An 18,218-nucleotide genomic window follows, 5' to 3' on the forward strand; every position below is an offset into this window, starting at 1 on the left:
TTACTGACATTATAAAGATAGAGGAATACCACAAACAACTCTTAAGCTCACAAATTTGGAATCTTTTGTGAAGGAGACCACTTTTTTTTTAAAAAAAATATATTTTATTGATTTTTTACAGAGAGGAAGAGAGAGGGATTGAGAGTTAGAAACATCAATGATGAGAGAGAATCATCGATCAGCTGCCTCCTGCACACCTCCTACTGGGGATGTGCCCGCAACCAAGGTACATGTCCTTGGCTGGAATCGAACCTGGGACCTTTCAGTCCACAGGCTGACACTCTATCCACTGAGCCAAACCGGTTAGGGCGAGACCACTTTTTTATAAGACGTAAATGTTAAAACTTACAAAAGGAGAAATAGATATTCTGAATAGGTTTATATTTGTAATATATTACTTTAATAATTAATAAGGAAAGCACAAGTTCTCAATGGTTTCACTAGTGATTTCTACCAGACATTTAAAAAGAAACAAGACTAGTTATATACAGTCTCTAGTACAGCAGTTCTTAATCTGTGGGTGTCGACCCCTTTGGTGGTCGAATGACCCTTTCACAGGGGTCGCCTAAGACCATCCTGCCTATCAGATATTTACATTACGATTCATAACAGTAGTAACATTACAGTTATGAAGTAGCAACAAAAATAATTTTATGGTTGGGTCACAACATGAGGAACTGTATTTAAAGGGCCAGAGGGTTGAGAACCACAGCTCTAGTAGAAAATAGATGCCAAGTGGATGCACTCTAATGTGGTGGCTGACCAGCAGCCCCTGAGTGATAGATGAACAGATTACACTGACACAGTTTCATTGTGGGGGAGAGGGCTAAGGGGCAACCTGGCTGATAGCAGCCAGGCAGCCTCGATTGCCTGCCTGGTTAGGCTCTTATTGGAATTTTTATCTTTAGATACAATCAGTAGGGTGAGTAATCTTGGGAGAATATGTGTTTACATTGTCCTCTAGGCAAGGGCATCCAGGGATTAAGCATAAGGATTCCAGTAAACACCCTAGGGTCTTCACATGCACAGACTTGTTTGGAAAGGTCAAGGAATAATTAGGGGCACCACCTTCGACAGTCCCCTATGTCTCCCCTAAGTTGGAATTCTGATAAACAGAGCAAGCGGCCTTCCACACACTTCCCTTTTCTCAGAATGTCCTTACAAACTTTCCAACCAAGTCTTTTGTGCTCCCCATCATCCTAATTTATTCTATGAGACTAGCATTACCCTATTACCAAAACCAGACAAAAACATCATAAGAAAGGAAAATTCAGACCAACATCTTTCATTAACATAAATGCAAAATTCCTCAAAAAGACAAATGGAATCCAACAGTGTTTGAAAAGAGCAATACATCACAAACAGGGATTTATTCCAGGTATGGAAGGTTGTTCCAACATTTAAAATTTAATGTAACCCACCACATCAATGGGCTAGAGAAGAAAAATCATATGATCTTATCAATGGATACAGTAAAAACATATGGCAAAATTCAACACTCATTCATAATTAAAACTCTCAGTACACTAGGAGTAGAGGAGACATTTTTCTGCTTGATGAACATCTACAAAAAAAACCTCTATAGTTAGGTGAGAAACTGGATGCTTTTTTCCTAAGATCAAGAACAAGGCTTTCCATAAACATAAAATTAACTAAACTAATACCTTTTGTATAAAATAATTGGAGATTGTGTTGCACTTTATTGAATTTTGGGGGAAAAAACAAACACACAACCAAATCTAAGTGATAAAGTAGCAATTGAGCAACTTCAAAGTGAGAATTGACTTATTGACTTAAAAGAGTATCTACCACTGAGCTAGGAATATATCCCAAGGAACTAGAAACACCAATCAGAAAGAATATATGTGCCCCTGTGTTCATAGCAGCACAATTACAATAGCTAACATTTGGAAACAGCCTAAGTGCCCATCAGCAGATGAATGGATTAAAAAACTATGGCACATCTACACAATGGAATACTATGCTGCTGTAAAAAAGAAAGAACTCTTGATCATTAGCAACATCATGAATGGACCTGGAGAGCATTATGCTAAGCAAAATAAGCCAGTCAGAGAAAGGTAAGTATCACATGATCTCACTCATTTGTGGGATATAATGAACAACATAGACTGATGAACAAAAACAGATCCAGAGACATAGAAACATCAAACAGACCGTCAAACCTCAGAGGAAAGGTAGAGGAGAATGGGAGGGGGGTGTGTGTAATAGATCAACCAAATGACTTGTATGCATGCATATTAGCATAACCAATGGTCACAGACAGTAGGGTGGTGAGGGCATGTGCTGGGGGGTAGGAGTGGCCGGGTAGAGGTCATTGGGGGGGTTGGGGGGGGGAAGGAGACATATGTAATACTTTCAACAATAAAGAATTTAAATTAAAAAAAGAAACTACCATACATTTTAGAGATGATTAGCCACAATTAGTTACACATAAGAAAGATAGCATTTCTACCTTGTTTTCCATTTATATGCTCAAAGATGATTAGAATTTAAAGTAGCAATGTAGATTTCTTCTTTTTCACAAAAGAACATTATATATTAATTTGGATCAAATTAACTTGCTTCCTTTGAAATCTTGTGTTCATCTTGAAAAGTAAATTGAAATAAAAAATAGACACAAGGCTTTCATCCATATCAAATTTTGGTTGAGAATTTCTAAGAAATGTCAATATGATTTTAGAAGGAATAAAGAGACTTTCAAATAAGATGTTCTTTCCCTGAAAGAGGAAAGAATTCCTTTTAAAAATATTTGTTCACCACTGGATATATCACCAATTTGGAAGTGCCAATCTCATCTGTATAGGTGAGGAGTGGGACTGGAGAAGGAAGCAGATTTTGAGAAGTGCAGTGGGGCAGGAACCCAGGCAAGGTGTGACAGATGTTGATTGTGTGATTTCTTATCCTTTTGGTTCATTTTATCTCCCACCATTCAACTAAATGTAAAACATAGACAACAGTTTTAGCACAAAAGATAGATTTATGAAATAATACATAACAATTTTGTAACTATCCAGCAATATCTTTAGGGCATGAGTATTTCTTGTTACTTTGAAAAATAGGTATAAGCAGGGAGTAATTTTCAACTTACTGATATCTGCTGAAGTCATTTAGTTACTACTTTTTATCTATCATAATTTGTTTTCTAATCTTGCCATTAGCTCACATGTTAAAATGCCATGTAATCGGTTGTTTTTCTTGGCCATTGAAATGTATGAATTATATGTTTATTTTCTCATTTAAGAGAAAAACAGCAAGGCAAAGATGTCCTCTCTCATCACTCCTACTCAACATTGAATGGAAGTCCTAGCTAGGGTATCTAGACAAAAGAGTAAATTAATGGTATACAGATGGAGAAAAAAGAAATATAACTATTAAAACTATTAAAACTTTTAAGACTATTACTATAAGGCAGACAAGCGAAAATGGTGACCTGAATCAATATGGTGATAGAGATGGAGAGAAGATGGATTTAAGAGGTAGGAATTAGAAGCAACAGAGCATGGAGATGGAGTAAATGTACATGGTGAAAGAGAGAGAAGCATCAAGAATGATTGTTAGAATTTTAGTTTGCATAACTAGATTGGTGATGGGGCCATTCATAGAACTAAAAGAGGGGACTAAAAGAGTAAATTTAGAAGGAAAAATCATAAATTAAGTTTTGGTTAAATAGAGATGGAGATCTGTTAGAGACCTCCAAGAAGTGAAGAAATTATCTATCTATCTATCTATCTATCTATCTATCTATCTATCTATCTATCTATCATCTATCTATCGTCAATCTATCTATCTGGACATGTGTTCCTGGAACTCAGGGGAAAGCATTGGGCTAGAAGTTAGGGTTGTGAATCATTTGTGTATAGGTCAGCTTTGGGCAAACTATGGCCTGCGGGCCGTATCCGGCCCGTTTGAAATGAATAAAACTAAAAAAAAAGACCGTACCCTTTTATGTAATGATGTTTACTTTGAATTTATATTAGTTCACACAAACACTCCATCCATGCTTTTGTTCCGGCCCTCCGGTCCAGTTTAAGAACCCATTGTGGCCCTCCAGTCAAAAAGTTTGCCCACCCCTGGTATAGGTGGTAATTGAAATCATAGCTACTAAGAAACTACCAAGGACGAGATTAAGGAATGAGAAGAGGGTCAAAATCTGAGCTATGATATTTAATAGCAAAGAAGAGTAGGAGGCGCAGGAAAAGAAATAGAGGCGTGGCTAGAGAAGAGGGGAAGGGCAAGAGTAGTGAGTATTTCCGGAAGGAGGCATAGGTCAAGAGCGTGGGTGACTGCTGAGATGCTGCAATGAATACTGAAAAATATCCATGAGTTTAGTAATATATATGTCAGTGATTTTACAGAGAGAGCTGTTTTAATGGAGTGATGGGGGCATATAGCAGACGAGTGAGTTTAGGATTGAACAGGAGGTATGAAAATTGTAATAACAAATATAAAAATTAAGCAGATTGAGCCCCTGGCCAGTGTGGCTTAGTTGGTTGAGCATCGTCCCATGTACCAACAGGTTACAGGTTTGATGATTCTCAGTCAGGGCATGTGCCCAGGTTGTGGGCTTGAACCATAGTTAGGGTATGTGTGGGAGGCAGCCAATCGATGTTTTTCTCTCTCCCTCTTCTTTCCTCTCTCTCTAAAAATCAGAGACACACACACATCTATCCTATATAATAAAGAGCTAATATGCAAATGGTTGTCATGCCCTCATGCCATAACAAGCTCAGATACTCAACACTGGGGGGAGAGGGATGGGAACCAGCCAGGCACAAATGAGTTCATGAGAGAGGAATGGGGACCAGCCAGGCTGCAGCCTGGGAGAGGGTCAAGCCTCATGCCTCGCAGTCCCGGGTGTCAGCAGCTGTGCCTGCACCTGTGGCTCGGGAAAGGGACAAGCTGCCTGCCCCATGGTCCTGGGTGCCAGCGCCTGCGGCTGTGGCCTGGGCAATGGTGCTCACCCATGGTCCCCTACGGCTGCGGCCGGCCCAGGCGAAGCCAGCCCAGGTCTTGGGTGCCTGCGGCCAGACAGAGGGAGGGAAGCCTGGGTCCCAGGTGCCTGCAACCAGCTGGAGGAGGGAATCCTGGGTCCTGGGTGTGGGGCGAGGCAGAGGCGGTTAGGAGTGATCAGGCAAGCAGAGATGGTTAGGGGCGATCAGGCAGGCAGGCAGAAGGGTTAGGGGTGATCAGGCAGGCAGGCAGGTGAGCGGTTAGGAGCCAGCAGTCCCAGATTGTGAGAGGCAGACATCCCTTGAGGGGTCCTGGATTGGAGAGGGTGCAGGCCGGGCTGAGGGACCCCCCACCCCATGCACAAATTTGGTGCACCAGGCCTCTAGTGTACCATATAAAAAGCTAGGTGACTGTCTAACCGGCCAGTACATATGACACAAACTGACCACCAGCAGACAGGTGCCCAACACAGGAGTTGCTGAACCTCTGTGACTTGGCAGTAGCGGTTCTTGGGTGACCCAGACCAGAGAGTAGGGAGCCCAATTCCTCGCAGGACTACTTGATTCCACCTTCAACCGTGGGTTATGTTGTTGCTGGGGCACTCTCAGCCCCGAATATGGTTTACTGCCAAGCTGCGGTAATTCGTGCTTTCCATGTGCACGAATCCATGCACTGGGCCACTAGTATATATTAAGGAAATTGACTATGAAGTGAGAGCTAGAGATAGAACTACAGTTTCCTGGAAGTGGGAGGTGGAAGACATGGATTTGAGTGAGGGATTATTCATTATTATTATTTCATTTGAATATAGTTTAAAAATGGTGGAACACATTGAACAGAAAGGTTGAATATACAAAAGAGAAGAAAAGGGATAATGGATGATGTAAATTAATGATTAGATAAGAAGTGGTAGGTCCCAAATCAGAGGTGAAGAGATTAGGCCCCTCTATGATAATTAGAGAGATGCATGCCAGGATAGAAACCCAACAGAAGTGTATTATATTTTGGAAAGATGGAACTTCCATCTGGTGACATGTGTGTGTTTTTTCTGCAAAGTAGGAATTTTATCTTATTTGAAAGGCAGTAATTTCTTCCAGCATATTTATACATTCTATGTTCTAAGCACATAGCTGTTTAGCTTTGTGGGCTATGAATTGTATCATTTTTTTTCTGTGCTAAAGTTACATGTCTCTTTAGGGTTTTGACAGTTTATAAAATATCTAAAATCTTTCTATAAAGAGAAAAATTATAGAAATTGACTAAAGGTAATTTTCTTTTTTTGACTTTAAAAATTTGATGCATCATATTTCATCCTAATATAAATTTTGTAATCATTTAAACATTAAGTTATTTTAAGTAATACTGTAATAAATATTCTTATACATGTGTCTTTCCCTTTCTTCACTTCCTAAACACAGATTACTGGGTTGAAGAGTTTAATCATTTTAATATGTCTTAATGCATATTGTCAAATGCCCTCTAGAATGATATTTTATTCATTTAGTCAAAGGCAAAATATAATTGAGTGATAAATATACTAATATTTAAAACCAGGATATTGTTCACAATGTCTAGAATTATATTTCAAACTGACACTTTCTAATTTGGAACCATAGGTGGCACTAAAGGATGAGGGAATGCAATCAGATTCCTCGGTTGGAAGGGATTTTGAATGGACATCTCAGTCACCTGCTTCTATAGCAGACAAGCCATAAACAGTTGTGGAAACATAATCCTTTCTGTTCTCAACATTATCTGCAAATCACTTTAGTTGCACATTATAATCTTGTACTCTTAGTCCTGTCTGTTCCACTTGAGACTGTAACACTGCAAGCCTATTTGCATTTATCTAGTCCTTGAGGCTGTGGAATATATTTCATCACATAGTTTGCAAATTGCTCTTTAACACCAACTGTCTTATGCAGAACCTTTCACTCTGCTTCTATAACTTTTGTTTTTTGTTTTGAAGAAGGAAACATAGTTATGAGTCTGAAAAGTAAAGAACTCTTGCATGATATAATCATAAAGATTAGCACTGCAATACTCTGCGTATGTATTTATGTGACATACTTTACGAAGTTGTTGGTGACTTTCTAAGTTTTTAGTGTGAAAAATGTGTTTTAAACAAAATATATAAAGGCCTAACTGACGTGGCCTGCTAGAGATGGTTTGCATGCCCCCACTGTCCACTGTTTATAATGTTAGTGGGGGTTGCCCAGCTATGCTTGCTGTTCCTGTGACTTCTTACAGTCTTATTCTTTAGATATTGTTTTCCTCGGAGCAAATGCTTTCAATTTATATGAAGTCCAGTTTATTCATTAATTTTTTTTCATGTACCATGCTTTTGGTGTTATACATCTAAAAAATAATTGTTATAGCTGAGGTCATCCAGGTTGACTCTTACATTATCTGCATTATTGAGGAATTTCTTGTTCCCTTCCTTTAATCAGATCATTTAGAAAAGAAAAAAATTAAAAATACTGACTGGAAAAAGTGTGAACATTTTACTGACACAACACTCCACTGTGTGTAATTACTTATTGGTGCTTATACTGAGTAGTGCTGCATAAACATGATAAGGACACAATGAGGTAGCATGCTGAGTTTACAAATGAGGGGGAAAGAACCTTTTATGTCTAATTCCTGGTTGGGTTGTTTAAGCAAAGGCAGCAGCTTAGTTAAAAAATTTGGACCTTAAACTGTCTGCAAAGAAGGTACAGATAATTTGAGTAAATTACTAAAACCATAGGCCATGGAATCTAAAGAAAGGAAAACACTTTGGTCCTTTCCTCTCATGTTACAAATTGGACAACCAGGCTGGCACCAAATCTAGTGTTTGGTTTTGCATGTATATTGCAAAACACACTCTTCTGTTTTGCTAATATCATTTCTGTGTTTATAACCTAGTAACTAAATGCTATTTCATTTATTTAAAATTATTTCATCCATTGTCTTATAGGGGAAAGTGGTCAATGACCAAGGCTTCCGCAGAGTTTTGTGGGCAGCACTATGGCACTATGGCACCAAGTAAGAGTCTTGGGCATTACTGAGGTGGCTGCACAGCAAGGTGATATTGAGCTTAATAGTTTTGAAGAATAAAGTGGAATTCTCCAGAAGGACAGGCAGGCAGATCAGAGCTTTCCATGTACAATTAAAATATGATTTATTGTTCAAATTGAGACACTTTGAGAGCAGAAGGCATGAAGTGAATGCATTTTAAGTGTCTGCGTTGGAACAGTGGAGAGATAATGGGCAATTTCCTTCATGATATGGGAAACTAAATCGAAGTCAGAGGTTGATGGATATGGAATCAAGCAAATCTGTTTGTCTAGTAGCATGCAATTATGATTGCTTGACAGGTCAGTGTCTACTATTGAGGGTTTGACACTAAGAAGCAGGACTCCCAGTTGGTAAATTTCTTTCGTTGTGTGTTAATCCTCACTTGAGGATATTTTATCCATTGATTTTTAGAGAGAGTAGAAGAGAGAAAGAGACAAAGAGAGAGAGAGAGACAGACAGACAGACAGACAGACTGTGACTGGTTGCCTCCTGCATGTGCCCTGACCTGGGCCAGGGATCAAATGTGCAGCCCTGGTATGTGCCCTTGACCAGGAATCCAACCTACAACCCTCTAACCCAGTGGTTCTCAACCTTCCTAATGCTGCGACCCTTTAATACAGTTCCTCATGTTATGGTGACCCCCAACCATAAAATTCTTTTTGTTGCTACTTCATAGCTGTAATGTTGCTACTGTTATGAATCGTAATATAAATATCTGATATGCAGGTTGTATTTTCATTGTTACAAATTGAACATAATTAAAGCATAGTGATTAATCACAAAAACAATATATAATTATATATGTGTTTTCCGATGCTCTTAGGCTACCCCTGTGAAAGGGTTATTTGACCCCCAAAGGAGTCGTGACCCACAGGTTGAGAACTGCTCTAACCACTTAGCACACTGGCTAGGGAAAGGTAAATTTCTTAATATAAAAAAATCATGAAGTTAAAAATTAAGTTTAATGATATATTAGGTATTTGTTAGGTAGACTAATAAAATTTCATTGAAATAGAACTCTCTGAGAAAATGTGATTTTGGTAGTAGTCATTGTAAGCACAGGAACCTCCCTCATCAGGGACCAGAATATATAGGACCATGTCTTTCTTAGATACTTATGGTTATGCCGGGGTCCAACCCCAGCAGGTCCAGGGGTTCCCAAAGGCGTAGACGGAGTCGGCGAAGAAGGAAGGACACGGAGACAGTGTTCAGTTGATCAGCAGCCTAGCCAGGATCTCCAGCCAGGATCTCCAGCCAAGTTCTGGTCTGGATCTCCAGAGAGGTTCTGCTGCTTATTGTCTTGTTACATCCGTATTTATACCAGTTGATTTTAATCCTGTCAATTTCTATTACAAAGGTTAGGGCATTTCTTATCTCCATTCCAGGGAGTAAAGATTATGTAGCTTAAGCATGATTGTTTGTAGTTAAATTGATTAACTACCCGCCTGGCACTTAGTTAAGGAGTTTCATCCCCTCCCTAACTTCAGGGGAAAATCCCCAGGTTCATCCCCTCCCTAACTTCAGGGAAAAATCCCTACCTGGGGAAACAACCTTTCTCGGAGAGGTGACCTTGGTTAAAACACACAGCGCTAAGGGGAGCAAACATATTAAGAACAGTATGCTATATACTCCAGGTCCCTTGAAACATATGCTGTGCAGATGTTTCTATCCTGCAGCGACTGTGTCAAGCAGCAAGGATGGACCAGCTTCCGGCAAATTCCCCCTTTTTTATTTTTTAAATGATAGCGCATGCAAATCAGTGGCCACCTCTCAGATTGGGCCGTTTAAAACTCGGAAGAAGACTGGCAAGCAATGACAGTGAGCATAACTATAAACATAGTGGATGGAGTGCACAAGGAGCCCCATTCCTGTAGAAGGTTGCCGGCCTCTTCAGTCAAGGGATTACAGCTGTCCTCAAGTTGTTGGGTTGATTGTCTTTGTTGGTCTGGCTAGCGGGCGGCATCATTGGCGACGGGCTTCCCGAAGCATCAGCGAGTTGAAGGGCTGCATCAAAGGGTCGATCAGGGCCGTGGTTGATGGTGGTATCAGTGTCCGAGGAGGGGTAAGCTGTGCCCTCTGGGTCAGCTGATATGGAAGATGGAGGGTAGTAGAGAGAAAAAGAAGAGAAAGCAAAAGAACTACAAGGCATGGAAGTGTTTAGAAAAAAGGGGGAGAAGAAAGGGAAGAAGGCAGCATCCTGACACAGCCCTTTCCTTCAGCTGCCCCTTTCCCTGTGGTTCAAGGTAGAAATGGGAAACAAGTCCTGTTGCAGTGAGAGGGCAGCTGCTGTCAGCCAGTCTCTGTCTTTACCTGGGTCCCGATCTGAGCTGGGCATGGGAAGCGGGAAGCAGCCATGGGGACAGGAGACCTTCCTCAGAAGGGGCGAGTGTTCAAGCCCCTGAACCATTGGGGGGGTGAGGATCTGTGCCCCACCTCTGTTGAACCCCAAGTTCTCTCCTACTGGCCCCGACTGTGCCTGTCTTAGGTTGCCCCATCCTGTGGGGTCTTACCCGTCTTTGACTACCAGCCATCTATGGGCCAAGTAGGGTGATGTGAGGTTCAGTTCTGTCTCCTTGGTAGCCTATGTCCCTCTGGCCTCCATGCCCAGCAACTGCGTTGGGATCCCCTTGCCTGCTGGCGGGGCCCCGGCATTGATCACATATCTTGGGGAACCCAGGTTTCTTCTCCAGGGAGGGCCCAGCTCACGCTATTGGGTGAGAGACAGATCCATGGTACCAGCCACCATGAGGCTTCAACCTCAGCATGAACAGAGAGCTCAGGCAACAGCTATGGGCAATTGGATTGTAAGAAGAGGGTCCCTCTTGACACAAGGGTAAGAGGGGCCAATACAGGACAAAGGAGAGTCCCGGAACAGGGCTTTCTCAGCCCAGGATGTCAGGCTCTTGGCACAAGACAACTCCATGTATGGAACATATACCAGACACCCCTAGTCACGGCATAAAAGGGAGGTGCCCTTCCTGTAACAGTAGGGTAGGGAGATTCTAGAAAAGGCTGTGTTCAGGAAAGAAGGAGAAAGGCCAAAGAACCAGCAAACAAGTAGTTAGATTTTAAAAAAAGGAAAAAGGAAAGGAGATGTGGGGCAAAGCTGAGACATGTGGAAAGACAAAAAGGAGGCATATGTGATCCTCCCAATGGACAGATTGTTCCAGCTCAGGGCTGCACATCTGCTGCAGACGGGCACTGGTCAGGTGTGCTATGATGAGGCAGAGATGGCGGGCAGTGAGACATAAGGTCGGACTAGACGGTCTGGAATCCACACAGGTGAGTCTGCGTCCTGTGGAAATATACAAGAAACTCCTTAACTAAGTGCCAGGCGGGTAGTTAATCAATTTAACTACAAACAATCATGCTTAAGCTACATAATCTTTACTCCCTGGAATGGAGATAAGAAATGCCCTAACCTTTGTAATAGAAATTGACAGGATTAAAATCAACTGGTATAAATACGGATGTAACAAGACAATAAGCAGCAGAACCTCTCTGGAGATCCAGACCAGAACTTGGCTGGAGATCCTGGCTAGGCTGCTGATCAACTGAACACTGTCTCCGTGTCCTTCCTTCTTCGCCGACTCCGTCTACGCCTTTGGGAACCCCTGGACCTGCTGGGGTTGGACCCCTGCATCTGGCGCCCGAACAGGGACCCCTAGGTAAGCGCCCCGCACTCGGGACGGATCGGACTCCACCGTAGGAAGAAGGTGGATAGTCTTCGCCGACTCCGTCCACACCTTTGGGAACCCCTGGAACAGGATTCCCCTAGGTAAGCCCCCCCCCCCATTGAGAACCCCCACACTCAGGATGGATAGGACTCCACCAGGGTGCTACAGACCCCCCTATAGATGATAAGTAGGGTAAGAAGGTGGATAGTACAGAACTTAGATTGAGAAGATGTGCCATACTGAGTCCAAAGAAAGAAGACTCTGTATTGATCCTTAGATTGAGAAGATGTGCCATACTGAGTCCAAAGAAAGAAGACTCTGTATTGATCTTTAGATTAAGAAGATGTGCCATACTGAGTCCAAAGAGAGAAGACTCTGTATTGATCTTTAGATTAAGAAGATGTGCCATACTGAGTCTAAAGAAAAAAGACTCTGTATTGATCTTTTAACATATATGCTTGCTAGCAGAGGAATTAAGGTTACTCCCAGTCAGACAGAACGTTTTATACAAGAAGTATGTCCATGCTTTTCTGAGGAAGGAAAGGTAAATGTAATGGCATGGGAGAAGGTAGGCCCAAGGAGCCTTATCCTTAACCCCACTGCAGCCTTTCTACCCTGGGAAAGTGCAGGATTGGCAAGCTCTCCCTGGGATGATAGATCAGGACTCAGGTAATAGCGGAAAGCGCCAATCCTACTCTTAAAATGGATATAAGAGAGCATTTGAGGTTTTTCTTTTTAATGCTTGCTTTTAAAAAATAAAAAAGGGGGAATTTGCCAGGAGCCGGTCCATCCTTGCTGTTTCAAGGGACCTGGCATATATGGCATACGGTTCTTAATATGTTTGCTCACCTTCTTGGCGCTGTGTTTTAACCAAGGTCACCTCTCCGAGAAAGGTTGAATCCCCAGGTAGAGATTTTCCCCTGAAGTTAGGGAGGGAATAAAACCCCTCAACTAAGTGCCAGGCGGGTAATTAATCACTTTAACTATGAACAATCATGCTTAAGCTACATAATCTTTACTCCCTGGAATGGAGATAAGAAACACCCTAACCTTTGTAATAGAGATTGATAGGATTGAATCAACTGGTATAAATACAGATGTAACAAGACAGCAAGACACAGAACTTAGAAAGACAGAACTCAGAAGACAGAACCTACACGGAGCCTGGAGACAGAAGAACTTTGCTGGAGAGAACATGGCAAAAGATCTTGGACAGAAACTCGCCTCAGAACGTAGAGACAGAACCTAGCGAGAGAACATGGCAAAAGATCCTGGACTGAACCTGACTATAGAACATGGCAAGAGAACCTGACTAGAACCTGGTGACTGAACTTGACTGGAGAACTGGCTACAGAACCTGGCTGGAGATCCTAGATAGAACCTGGCTATGATGATAACCTGAATGCTGCCTCTGTGTCATTCCTTCTTCACCGACTCCGCCCACACCTTTGGGGACCCCTGGACCTGCTGGGGTTGGACCCCAACATGGTTACACAACAATAAAGTTCTTGTTGAGTTTCTCTCTCTCCGTCTTTTTTCGGTGTGCCCAGATTATCCTTGTTTTTATCTTGAGGAGGCAGCAGAAGTCATGCTCAGACACCAATTTTGTCTTTGCCAACAATTTATTTAGAACACTTTGCTGTAGGAATTATAATTTATAACAAGCCAATAGCACACAGGACAATATCTCTTAATAAGTCAAATAAAGAAATAACATACTCCCAACAAATGACAGATTAATCACATTATTGTTCCAGGTGAGGGGAAGTGAAAAGGATAAAACCCAAATTTAATATGAGATGTACCTTTTTATAACAGGCGTCACCTTAAGAGTTTCTGACCAATCAAGTGCTGATTTCTAGTTGCCAGTGCAAAAGTCCCCTGTTGCTAGAACTTGTTGCTAGGGAACAAAGATGACAGTGTATTGGTAGGTGGGCTGATCTTTATCAAGGGTCCACTGAGTGGTTAATACCACTGCCTGAAGGGTCTTCAGAGAATTTTTAGGTTAAGTAGAAGTCACCTCCCCTAAACCAAAACTCTCAAATAGTCCTCGCAAACACTTAGTATTTATATTCTTTTTTAAAAAAAATATATTTTATTGATTTTTTACAGAGAGGAAGGGAGAGAGAGATAGAGAGTTAGAAACATCGATGGGAGCCGAAACCGGTTTGGCTCAGTGGATAGAGCGTTGGCCTGCGGACTGAAAGGTCCCAGGTTCGATTCCGGTCAAGGGCATGTACCTGGGTTGCGGGCACATCCCCAGTGGGGGATGTGCAGGAGGCAGCTGATCGATGTTTCTCTCTCATCGATGTTTCTAACTCTCTATCTCTCTCCCTTCCTCTCTGTAAAAAATCAACAAAATAAAGAAAAAAAAAAACATCGATGGGAAAGAAACATCAATCAGCCGCCTCCTGCACATCTCCCACTGGGGATGTGCCCGCAACCCAGGTACATGCCCTTGACCAGAATCGAACCTGGGACCTTTCAGTCCGCAGGCCGACGCTCTATCCACTGAGCCAAACTGGTTTCGGCAGTATTTATATTCTGAGTACGCCCTTGCCATAGTTGCTTTACTACACATTTGTATCAGTAAGCCCCCAGTGTGGCCCCTCAGCAGCTGGGCTGCTGGTTGCTTATCAACAACAGATGTATAATGATGATATCCTGGCAGGACATCATACTTATTTAAAAGCAACTTTTAGCCCAACCAGCATGGCTTAGTGGTTGAGCATTCACCTATGAACCAGGAGGTTATGGTTTGATTCCCAGTCAGGGCACATGCCCAGGTTGCTGAGCTCCATCCCCAGTGGGGGCATGCAGAAGGCAGCCAATCAGTGATTCTCTCTCATCATTAATGTTTCTATCTCTCTCTCCCTATATCAGGGGTGGGCAACCCCTCGCACACGTGCCAAACATGGCATGCCAGTAACTTTTGCTGGCACGCGAAGCCCTCTCTTATAATCTTCCATTTACAATTTTTTTCTTAATATCGACTTTTTTATTTTTCAGATAAATTCAGTGTAGGTGCATCTTAGATAAATAAATAATTTTACATAACAAGTTATCTTAAAGTCCATAGACATGGATTGACGAGAGAGGGGAAGAGCAATTTCAATAGCGTCGAAAACAAACTACTGAGGACTTGGAATGCCATTCCAGAAAATTTTTTCTGTTTAAAAAACTTTGCAACAGGATTACTCTCCATGTTTTCATCCACATACGCTTGTGAATCTTTGTTCTCAGTGATGAATTTTGTTAAGTCTCGTAATAGGAGTAGCCTGACGGATGAAAGTAGTAGCTCGTGCATATCTCTGAAGGTCACGAATATAAACCTGATGTAAAATCTCTGTCATCAGTGATGCAGCAGCAAAAGTCCCACTGATAATATCAAACAAAGTCATAAAGTTTTTCTGTTGGACTATCAGTGTACATGTATACATTAAAAAATAAATGTATTTTTTATCATCATAAACTGTGTTTTTGTCGCTCGAATGAATTTTATTATTTCTTCAAGGTTCTTCACATACGTACCCTTTAAGAGATATCAAGTAGGTGTAACATGTTCTCAAAAACTTAGGGTTGGCATGCAGAAGAATTTTGAGTCAGAGATTTTGCTGGTTTTGACATGCACTCACAAAAAGGTTGCCCACCCCTGCCTACACCTTCCTCTCTGAAATTAATAATAAATATATAGCAACTTTTAAATTTATCTTTGTCATAAACAAGTGTGTTAAAACAACTTTACTTGTCATAAACAATATTTTCAAAATCATATTAAACCTACACACAACATCCTTAACATTTCTTTCCAAGTTCTCTTACTCCCTTAACTACTGCCTCTTAACCTTCCTTAGCTTCCCTTTAATTTCCCAAAGTTGGTGTTTCCTTCTTTATTTTCTTTCCGTCGTGTCCTTTTGCATCCATTTCTACTTGTACCTCATTTCCATAAAAACTTTGGTTTTATTCAGATATATACCATTCCTCCACCCAAACATGTGCTTTTGGGGATGTTGACTTGATCTCCATTTCCAGGGGGGTAAATTTTGACTATTTTTCAATCAAGGTAATTCCATTCTTGCCAGTAATTCCTTAGGAAAGAACATGAAGTATAGCCAAGGAAACACTTTTAGAATTTTGATGGAGGCTGAAGGGAAAGGTTTTCTTACACCTAAGAAGATGACATAAGAAAGATGCCTTTTGCCCTAGCCAGTTTGGCTCAGTGGATAGAGTGTTGGCCTGCAGACTGAAGGGTCCCGGGTTCGATTCCGGTCAAGGGCACATGGCTAGGTTGTGGGCTCAATTCCTAGTGTGGAGCGTACAATCAATGATTCTCTCTCATCATTGATGTTTCTATCTTTTTCTCCGTCTCCCTTCCTCTCTGAAATCAATAAAAATATATTTAAAAAAGAAAGATGGCTTTTGCCATATTCTGGATTTTGTGGTGTCTGGATGTAATTTCTGGTATTGCTGCAGCAATTCTGTAACCATGAGGGCAGAGTTGAGAGATGGAAAAGAACTTGGGTTCTTGATTATATTGTTGAGCCATTAAATAAATCAATCCTGTGTCCACCTTACATTCAAACCTCCTGCTAATTGAAATAATAAATTATTCTTTTAGTCAGTTTTAATCAGAGTTTTCTGTTATTTGCTGCCAAAGGCATTGTAGTGAATGATTCAAATTTATTTCTTAAGCCCACATTTTTTTTAAATCCTCACCTGAGTATATGTTTATTGATTTTAGAGAGAGGAAGGGGGGGAGAGAGAGAGAGAGATCAGTTGCCTCCTGTATGCGCCCCAATTGAACCCTCAACCTAGGTATGTGCCCTGACTGGGAATCGAACCCACAACCTTTTGATGTACAGGATGATGCTTCAACAAACAGCCACCTGGCCAGGGTGAACCCAGAACTTCACTGAAGTTCTCATTTTGGATATAAACCATCATTTCTATTTGGAATCCTAAATAAATCCTGACAAGTGATCTGAGGGGTCATAATGTGTCAGTTATTTTATAAGTAATAAGGATAAAATTTTATAGATACAATCACATTGTCACAACTCTATTTTCTGAAGGGCAGTTTGATAGGGTCTCAGTGAACTGCAAGAAAAAATAGCACCCAAAGTTATCAAGTGTCCCTGAGAGTCAATCTGAAAAGAAGTTGGTTATTGGAATCACAGTTATTTATTTGCCTCCTATAGAGGGTGTCTTCATTAAGTAGACAGAGGCCAGGTAATCCAGTTCAGTACACTTCAGTATACATTTATTGTCTGTGTTCTAAAGTGCATATGGTGGGAGGGATGCCATTTGGGACACTCGGAAGAGCTGGCTATCATGGAGGGTCTCTGAAGTACTTACTTCCTGGGACAACTGGTTTGTTTTATTTTTTATAGAATTTAAGGTCCTGCTTCTCTGGGACTTCAGAAAGCCTCTGTCAGACACCTGAAGTGAACTTCTGCTGCAGGATTTCTGTCTGATCGTGTGTGAGCAATAAGGCTGTCACCTTCCCCAGGAGCATATTCAAACGAGGCAGAAAACAAATAAATAAATGTTTGCGATGGAACAATAGTAATTGAAACTAGCGAAGTTCTCAAGGTAAGGCAGAGAGAAGAAAAATTGATGTGCACTTCATGTGCAGAGAAATCATGGGACGTGTTGGATTACCCTGGTCTTGGAGCCGGAGATGCTGTTTGAGGATCAGCTCTGCCACTTACTCATTTGGTGACTTAAGGAAAATCTTGTAACTTCCCAAGTCTTTGTTTTTTCATCTGTAAAGTGAACACGCTCACTCTAGCCCACACAGTTCTTGTGCAGATCAAAGGAGGTAATGGGTATGAAAGTGTTTATAAACTTCAAGGTTAACATGGTAATCTCTCTCTCGTTTTTTTTAATGTTTTAAAATTGATTTTAGAGAGAGAGGAAGGGAGAAGGATAAAGAGAGAGAAACAGCGATGATGAGAGCAAATCTTTGATCAGTTGCCTCCTGCATGCCCCCCGTGCCCCCCCCACACACACACACATTGGGGATTGAGCCGCAACCCATGCATGTGCTCTGACCAGGAATTGAACCTGTGACCTCTTAGTTCATGGGTCGATGCTCTCAATCACTGAGCCACACTAGCTAGGCAATGATAATCTCAATAAACAATGTGTCCGGGAGATGAGAAGGAAGGAGAATAACAGTGTTAAATCTGAGTGCTGTGTCTGATTTCCATGTCTGCTTATGAAAAATAAGCCTCTGTTTTCAACTAAAACATACACATTCATATACAGGGTGGGGCGAAGGTGGGTTTATGGTTATGAGTACAGGAAACACAGAGTTTATTCTTGTATTCTTATTTATTATATTCTTTTCCATACAAAAATACTGTAAACCTACTTTGATGCACCCTATATATTTGAACATAAGCTTTAGAGGAATGTATAAGAATGACATGAGAACTCACAGGGATTCATAGCAATAAAAACTTTCTAAAAATAAATCCTATACTAATAAAAGAGAAAAATGGTAAT

Source organism: Myotis daubentonii, chromosome 10 (genome assembly GCF_963259705.1).
Source record: "Myotis daubentonii chromosome 10, mMyoDau2.1, whole genome shotgun sequence".
Lineage (NCBI taxonomy): Eukaryota > Metazoa > Chordata > Mammalia > Chiroptera > Vespertilionidae > Myotis > Myotis daubentonii.